This window comes from Petaurus breviceps, unplaced genomic scaffold (genome assembly GCF_028583685.1).
Source record: "Petaurus breviceps papuanus isolate PSGF00001 unplaced genomic scaffold, PetGlider_PUasm1.0 140, whole genome shotgun sequence".
In the NCBI taxonomy this organism is placed as follows: Eukaryota; Metazoa; Chordata; class Mammalia; order Diprotodontia; family Petauridae; genus Petaurus; species Petaurus breviceps.
In genome coordinates this window covers 18437391-18447000 of record NW_027185698.1, presented here as the reverse complement: position 1 = coordinate 18447000, position 9610 = coordinate 18437391, and positions in this window count along the sequence as shown.

Sequence of the window (9610 nt, the reverse complement as noted above, 5' to 3'; positions counted from 1 at the left end):
GAAGGAAGGAAGGAAGGAAGGAAGGAAAAAAGGAAGGAAGGAAAGGAAAGGAGAAAGAATTTTCATTTTGGTTGGGAATTTCTTGTATAATCTGGAGTTTAAAGATATAGATCCTGATGTGAACTTTGAGGACTAAGTATGTCTCCCAACCTCCATCATAGATAAGGTTAGAAAGTTGCAGTAAAACTTGCATCCCAGTTCTCCACATTTATAGTGGAGACAGTACAAGACTGGTAAAACAGAATATGTTTCAATGTTAAGCATTTATTTTATTTATTAATTTATTCTTTATTCTTTATCATTTTTATTTATATTTATTTTATATATTATTTATTTATATTATCTATTTATTAAATGAAGGCAGGAAGATTTAACTATATTGGCATTTAGGAGATTAGTGAAAACAGTCTCATGACAATTAAGAGGCAGCAATGTAACTAACAGGGGCAACAGAAGCTATGTGTGCCCTCAATCAATTTTTGAAGTTGACACAGAATGCATTGGTGTGTGTGTGTGTGTGTGTGTGTGTGTGTGTGTGTGTGTGTGTATGTATGATGAACTGGGATCAAGCTGGAGCCTACGTGGAATATATCTATAGGGGATAAAGAAGTGGACCATCTGCTAGGTTCGTATTTTTATATATATATATTTGCTTTTTGGAGGGGGGGAATTGGGGTTAAGTGACTTGTCCAAGGCCACATGGCTAGTTTTTGTGTTAAGTGTCTGAGGCAGGTCCTCCTGACTCCGGGGCTGGTGCTCTATTCACTGAGCCCCCTAGCTGTCCCAAGGTTCCTATTTTATTTTATTTTATTTTTTTTTAAAGCAGTTGGGGTTAAGTAACTTGCTCAAGGTTACATAGCCAGTTATTTTTGTGTGGGTGCCGAGTATCTGAGGCTGGAACCGATCCCAGGTCTCCCGACGCTGGGGCCGGCGCTCTTACTCACTGTGCCACCTGACCACCCCTCCAAGGTTCCTTTTTTAACTGGGTATCCCTGAAAACTAGGTATTAACCTCTGTTGTTTCTAGCTAACCCCAAATTCTGATGCCCTCAGCAAAGCCCAGTCACCTAGCCCTAGCTAGGTATGGCTCTGGTAATACCTAGGACCAGGATCAGAACAGGTTTCACAACATAAATAGCCCCACAAAAACATAAAGGCTTAAATTACAACAGATCCTTGGACCCCAGTAACCTTTTACTGAGATGAACAAATTAACCATCTCTGTAGCTCCTGAAAAGTTGAAACCATTTGGCATAGTGGCTAGAGAGGTGGTATGGAAGCCAAGAAGACCCCAGTTCAGGTGCGGCTTCTCACACATGCTGAGTGACCCTAAACTGGTAACTGAATCTCTCAGCCTCCTAAGACTATAAATCACAGAGAAGGTGCCAACCTGGATTAACAAAGGGAATTACTTCATTTGGAAGTTCCCTAAAAATGAAGCCACAGGTAAAGTCCCTGTCAATTCCTAGAGAGAAAACTCAAAGAGGCGACTAAAGGTAGGAATTTTTGATTCCAGATCCTTTCTTTGTGCCTCCCAGATCACACCAGAGAAGCAGTTATCTGCTTTTCTTATGACCAAAATCAGCCCTGTCATCTTGGAAAATCGAAGTTTACACGTAGGAATGAGTTATTATCGTAGCTGACCCCCATATTGCTCATAGGAATATGTCTTAAAGCAGTTCACAAACTCCTGACAGAAAGGAAAAGTATCCAAAACCATAACAGCTTGGGCCTAGATTTCAATTAAATTCGACAAACATTTATTAAATGACTACTATGAATAAATCACCATGCTAGGGAATGTAGGTAAAGAGGTTGACAAGCTGAAACGTCAATCAAGGGAGAATATTTGTGATTCTTGGATACTGTTGGATGTGGACGGATATAGATTGAAAAGAGGGATCCAGTCCGGATCTTATACCAAATCAGGAAAATCTGGCAGTTACATAAGACAGTTAGGTCTTGGCCTGGTTGGAAGCCTGGATGATAGACAGTCACCCTGTAACCTTAGAAATGGAAAATATGGCTCTTGTCAAAGACCTGACATACTTCTGCCCTGTATGGGCTCAAGTAGCCCCATGAAACCTTGTGGAAGCCCTCCAAAATTTCAGGATAATCAGTCATATTTAGAGATGGAACTTGCTAAGCAAGTAATAAATCTGGCTTCTAACTTTCCTCATTCCTCCTTAAGGAAACAAAGGAACAATTCTCTGTTAAAAATATTACAGGTTACTGTTCGCTTTTCTTTTTTTTTTTTTTTGACACAACCAGAATTACAGGGTGCTTCTTTAAATATGGTCTTTGTTTATGCTGAAGGGGTTCTCCTTATATATTCCTTGACCTTTCTATCATATAGGGAGAAACTCATGAAAGTAGAACATTATACAGTAAGACATGAATCAACCCAGATCCTCCTTGGGAAACCAGAGATGAGTCAGCAGTGTTATAGCCATCTGAAATTTGGGGCATTTCAGGGAGGAAAAACCAGGTAGGGGTATGGGGAGGATTTCATAGAGAATCATTTACCCTCTGAAATACTGGTAAATATTCTTTCCAGGCATACAGTCCCTGAGTCTTTTTCCATGATTTGGAAGAAAATGTGCCAAGTGTTCAGGGATCACATTTTGGATTTCTGATATTGTCAAAGACTGGATGAGTTGGAGAGGCCCCCAAACATGCACAGGACTGTATAAGAAGGGATCAGGTGAAGCACTGGGAGGGAAGAACCTGGAGGCCTCCTGCCCTGCCCTGCCATGCCATTGCTCTCATGTTTTCTCCTGTCCTCTTCCCAGTGCTATTATTTCAGCCAATACTAAAATTAAACCTGTAGACATGACTAATGAAGTACAACATTGGGGGCTGAGCCTCAGTCTTAACCTCCTAAGCCTAATCTTTTCCCCTAAATAACCCTGGTAACACTAACAGACTAAGTTGGCCCTCAACAAACAGGTTTAAAAGTAAGAATTAAAGAGAACTGCGGAGGAAATCTGATGAACAAAGATGATGATAATAGGATGTATGTAGTGGTTCTCACTACAGAGGAGTTAGCAGTACCTTACAAAACTAAGCCAAGGACATAGGGGTACTTGAAAATTACCTTTTCTTGATTGATTTCCCAACCTTTAATAATATCCTACCATATTAATGTCATCTGAGATGATAGAACTTATCTAGACTTTGTCTCAGTGGGATGGAGTTCCAAGCATCTGACCATAGATTTAGAGCTTAAAGGCTATCCAGTCCAATCATCATAAAAGCAATTTACATTTGAAAAAACTGAGGCCCAGGAAGTTCAAGGGACTTGCCAAGGTGACCCAAGGAGTAAGAAGGTCAAGATTCGAATGCAGCTGCCCTGACTCCAAGTCCATCCCTCCACCCCACATTTAGAGAACAGTTAACTACTTATCCTTTCAAGGTCAAAGGTAAATGCCATGCAAAAGTCTGGCAATAAAGAGAAGCAGCGGCACCCTTCTCCCACACCTGCAATGCCCAAACCTGCAGTGTTCCTCTCACTGGAGACCCAGTTTCGCAAGCGCAGTTTACTGAGGAACTTGAGATAACTCTTCTGGAACTCAATTTCATTCTGACATCCTATTCATCTCCCTGCTTATTTTCCCGTCACTGACCCTGATCTTATTAGAAAACCTCAGAGAATGTCAGCAACTGTAGGAGGTGTTTGTTTGTTTGGTTTTTTTTTTTGACAAGTTACCCCAGAATGTATTTAATGTCTTAAAATTGTCATTGATTGAAACTAGTAATTCTAAATGAACAATTTAAAATTAATCTCCCTCTATTTTTTATTTCTGCCTCCTTTGCCTTGTACTTGGTATTTTCTAGAGAGCTTTCTAAATGGCAGTGGAGATGACCAATGAGGGACCGAAGAGAAGAAAGTAGAGAGAGGAGAAATAGTGAGGGTGAGAAAAGGGAGAGAGTACAGGGAGAAAGAGCAGATAGATGGAGAAAGGGAGGGGAGAAAGGAGGAAAAGAGGAAGAGGGAGAAACCTAGATTGTAAGTGCAGAAATTTGAGGGGTGGCTAGGTGGCACAGTGAATACAGCACTGGTCCTGGAGTCAGAAGGACCTGAGTTCAAATTTGACCTCAGACACTTAACATGTACTAGCCATGTGACCATGGGCAAGTCACTTAACCCCAATTTCCCTACCTTCCCCCCTCCAAAAAAAAAACCAAAAAAAAAAATGTCCATTGAAAAGGATAACATGAACTTGCTTAAAAAACTATTTAGGGGCAGCTAGATGGCACAGTGAATAGAGCAATGGCCCTAGAGTCAGGAGGACCTGAGTTCAAATCTGACCTCAGACACTTAACACTTACTAGCCGTGTGACCTTGGGCAAGTCACTTAACCCCAATTGCCCTGCCCCCCCATCCCCCCAAAAAAGTACAGAAATTCAAAGGCCCATGGCTCACTTTTTTTGGAGTGTGAAATAATAATGACCAGGTTGGTCCTCCATTCAGGTAACTATCTACAAAATGATTTGCAAGGCCCTAGAAGGGAAGGGATAAGCAATCATGCAGCACCTACTGTGTACTAGGTACTATGCTAAGTGCTTTACAAATATCTCATTTGATCCTCACAACAATCCTGAAAGGTAGGTATTATTATAACCTGCCTTTTACACTTGAGGAAATTGAGACAGCCTAAAGTTAAGTGACTTGCTCAGGGTCACTCAGCTACTAAGTATCTGAGGCTGGATTTGAACTCAGGTTTTCCTAACTCCAGGTCCTAGTACACTATCCACTGCCCTACCTGACTGCTTCACTGAAAGAACCTGCCCATTAAAAATGCTATCAATTCAAAAAACATTCAAGTAACTATCATGTGGAAGTCACTGCCCCTTTATATTGCACTAAGCACATGAAATTCTCCTACTCAGAAACTTTCATTGCTTCCTATTTCCTATTGAATAAGGGGGAGACTAAGTCAGCTGAAGAAGTGGGAAATTAGGATGTTTAAAGGAATATTAAGATGCATGATAAAGTCCTTTAATATGAATGCGGATTGTTGGGGTAGAGAAGTTTTGAATTAGGATATTTAATTCATTGAGAAAAGAGGGTGAGTATTCCAGGAGTCTATAGATAATACTTTCTAGGATATGGATTGGGTTATAAATTTGAATAGAGAAAATCTCAAAGAAGTTCCTATGTGATGGCATTAGAGGGAGAGTCTGGAAGTATCAATGGAGATCTGTTGGTCCTCCCAGGACCAGTAAGTGTTTTAGTTTCCTCATCTGTAAAATGGGGATACCAATAACACCTAACTCCCAGGGTTGTTATGAAGGATAAATGACATAATTTTGTAAAGTGCTTAGCACAGTGACAGGCACCTAGAACGTGCTATATAAATGTTAGGGTTGTGATTATTATTATGAAAGATAAAACCCAAACTGGATGGATGGCTAGAGATACCATGGTATCCAGTAGGGGCCAGGTCTCTATGAGTGCTAGAAAATAGAAGAAATGATAGAGGACGAGCTCTAAAATCAAGAGAAATGTATTGATTATTGAGTGGGAGTTCCATAGGACACAGTGGAAGGGGCAGGGCAGATTGGGAGTGTAGGGAGTGAAAGAGAAGACAACTGGGGTAGGAGGTGGAGTGGGGTGTTTGTCCTTTAGCAATTAGTGACTTAGTATCCCTGAGATCTGCTTGATGACCCCATTTTACAAATGAGGAATCTGAGGTTGAAGGGTTAAATGATTTGCCTAGGGTCACATACAAGAAGTAACTGTGGCAGGATTTGAACTCATGTCTTACTGACTCCAAAGCCAGGGCTCTATCCACCATACTACCTAGTTGCCAGGTAATTAGGACGTTCTAATCTTAGAATAGCCCTTTTAAAAAAAAAAATATTACCCCACCCTAAACATGCCCTACAGGTAGATAATAGCTGATGCCAGATTCAAAGAGCGGCAGAGTAGGCTGGATGGCTGGATCACATTTAGGAAATAGCTTAGCATAGTAATGCCACATTTCCATCAAAGCACACCATTTTAGTGCCAGTTTTGACATTTCCCACCAGGATCAGTAATTTTTTTTTTCCAATGACCTTCTATGGATGAATCACAAGATACCACTGAAATCTCAAAGAATGAAAATTGCAAATAACCCAAAAGATGGTGAAACACACACACACACATACACATACATGGACAGTGAGCCTATGACACTTTCATGTAAGAAAGTTGCATATATGACATCATGAAGGACATAGTCAGCAAAAGAGGTGGCACAACTGTTTGAGAATGAGTTGAAATGGACAACCAGAATACTTGTATTGGTAGCCATCAATTTTGAGAACCAGAGACAAGCTTCCCAATCTTGAGAGTTCATTTCCTTTATGTCTACCATGGTGGTTTTCTTCTTACCTGTCTGGTGGCTCAAGCTCTGATTTGCAGTATTTCTTAGTTCCTGAGGTGTGAATGCTCACAATGAAAACTGTGAAAATTTATCAAATTGGTTCTCTGAGTCAGCTCATCTGGAACCAGAGCAGCCCAGCTCCTATAGCCCTTCCTTTCCAAGCCCAATGCAATCACCCTTCATCAGTCCTCACCTTTTCAACTACCTGAGAACACTCCTTCCAAAAGGAGGCAGGCCATGGTTTTAAAACTCTTCCATATGGCATGGTGGAAAAGGTGCCATACTTTTAACAATTCAGAGATGAAAGAACTCTTAAAGATCATCTTCCAGTGACTTCATCTTCCAGATGAGACAAATGAGATTCAGAAAACTGAAGCAACTTGTCCACATTGTTAATGTGAACTCCAGCATCAGAAAAGGAGAGAAACTAGACCTATGATTTCATTGGTCAAGGCACATACCAGGTGAGGAAATGATGATCAATGCAAGTTATCAACTCCTCCTCTATTGTTTATAGTCTAAGAGTTGTCTAGTGCACTGAGAGTACACTCTATCCATGATACAAATGCCATGAAGTCAGAGGGGCTACCACTTAACAATAAGAGAAGGGAAGAGAAATGAGTAAAGGGAGAGGGACACTAAATGACAGTCACAAATACCCTTTGAAATAGAGCCTGGTAATTTTAGTTTAGACAACCAGGTGGTGCAGTAGATAGAGTGCCAGCCCTGGAGTCAGAAAACTCTTCTAGCCTCAGACACTTACTAGCTGTGCAACTCTGGGCCAGTCATTTCACTCTGCTTGCCTTAGTTTCCTCATCTGTAAAATGAACTGGAGAAGGAAATGGTAAACCACTCCAGTATCTCTGTCAAGAAAACCCCAAATGGGGTTACTAAGAGTTGAAAATGACTGAATAAGATGTTGATTTGGAAATTGGGGACATTCAAGATTAGGGGAAGAAGATATTCCCTACCAACCTCTTGTTAGTTTTCTAACACATTTTCAAAAGTAGTCAAATGTGTTGTGACAACCGCTTCACTTGGCATTTAAATCCATATATTACCTATCCAGGACTCCAGTGTCTCTGAATTTATGTTACTATCACTTTGTTCTTGCATTTGTTGAGGATTCCAGTAGCCCTGTAGCATCTGCTTTCTAGTCTCTTGAAGATTTAGTACCTCCCATTTTGATGTGTTGCTTTTATTGTGTGTGTCTCTCTATCTTTTTCTGTTTCTCTCTGTCTGTCTGTCTGTCTGTCTGTCTCTCTCTCTCTCTCTTCTCTCTCTCTCTGTCTCTCTGTCTCTCTCTCTCCCCACCCTTCCCCTTTCCCACCCTTCTTGTTTCCTACTACCCTCCTCTTTTTTCAAGCAGGAAATAGCAATAGAATTTTGTGAACTTCTTGAATGGCTAAGATCCCAGAGTCTTTGTCCCAACCTACTTTCCTCCATGCTGTACTGGTATTTATTTCTTCCAAAATCTGTACTTTATAGAACAATCCAGTACAGCACTGAGTTTTGTAAATGTTAGTTTCCTGGCACAGGTGGCCACGAAAAGAAGTGCCTCCCTCTTTGCAGGCAGACCCTTTTCCTTTGGATATATAGCAGGGCCAGTTCATTCTGTGCACTGGAAGGCATTTCTAAACCATAAATACAGCTATGTAGGCTTTAATACTACCCTCCTCCCAGTTATGAGGTTCAGATCTAGAATTCATTCCTGACTCTTTTCTCTCCCAATCTCCCATTACATTTGTTCTGTTGATACTGTGTCTACAGCATTTCTCACATTCTTTCCCTCCATTTTTTCTCCCCCTTTGCATTGTGGTTCTTTTTTATACTGGGGGAAAAAACAGAAGCTATTTCTCATTCATACTGACAATGCCTTAGTTCATGGCACTGTCACCTCTCACTTTCACTATTGAAAACCTTATATCCTTGACCATAGTCTCTCCCTTCTTTGTTTATTCTTCACAACATTATCAAGGCAATTTTCCTAATGCATAGATCTTCTCATCTCTGAAGAAGCTTCAGTGACTCCACATTGCCTACCAAAGAAAACAAACATCTTTGACTGCTGGATCTGGAGTCAGGAAGACCTGAGTTCATATGCAGCCTCTGAAACTTACTAGCTTTATAACCCTGGACAAGTTACTTAACCTCTGCCTCAGTTTCCTCAACTGTAAAGTAGGATGATAGTAGCACTTACCTCCCAGGGTTGTTGGGGTATTAAATAAGATGATATTTATTAAGTACTTAGAAGAATGCCTGGCAAATAGTGGAGAATTAATCAATGCTTTTTTCCTTCTTTCTTTCATGTAAAGCACTATATTAATGTTAGTTACCATATTATTTTTTATTACTATTCAAAACCCAGTGTCTGGCTCCAACCTATTCTTTCAGCGTTATTTCATATTATTTTTCCCTTCACAGTTCTATAGACCTGCAAGAATTGAAAAGAGCTATCCTTCCAACAACCCTGTGAGGCAGGTAGTAAAAATGTTATCATCTCCATTTCACAGATGAGGAAACTGAGGCTCAGAGATATGAAGCGTCTTCCCCAGGGTCACACAGTTAGTAAGTGTTGGAGTTGGGATTCAAACCCAGTTATCCTATCTCCAGTATAAAGTTCCACATAAACATAACTATCCTGGCTCCATGTCCATTGTTCTCCTATAGAAAACTCCACCTTACTCTCAATCTAGACTATACTACCTCCCTTTTCCCTGATCTCATTCTGCCTTCTCAGCAAACTACCCTCTCATCTTGACTTGCTGACAGGCCCCTTCTTCAAAGCTTAGTTCCTCTCCTTCCTTCATGACCCCTTCTCAGATTTCCACAAACTAGAGGTAGTCCTTTGAATTTTTCAACCCATTCAATTTATTCTTTTTTATGATCAGTAGAAAGAGCACTGACTCTAAGGACCTAGGTTCAAATCTTGCCGACACTCAGTACCTGCATGACCCTAGCTAAGTCACAACCTCTATGGATATTTCTCAACTACAAAATGAAGTGAGTTAAGAATTTTAGTTCAAGATCTTGATCAGTCCTAGATCAGCAATCCTACTTTAACTTATTTTGTATCCATTTGTATAGTATATATTTGCATCCCCCAACATTGAAGGCTTCTTTGTCCTGTAACCTTAATATATAACACAGTGCAGCTGCACATGGTAGGCATTCAGCAAGTATTGGGTGAACTAAATTTAATAGAAAAGTAATTGTGTATCATAAAGGTAGTTTGAT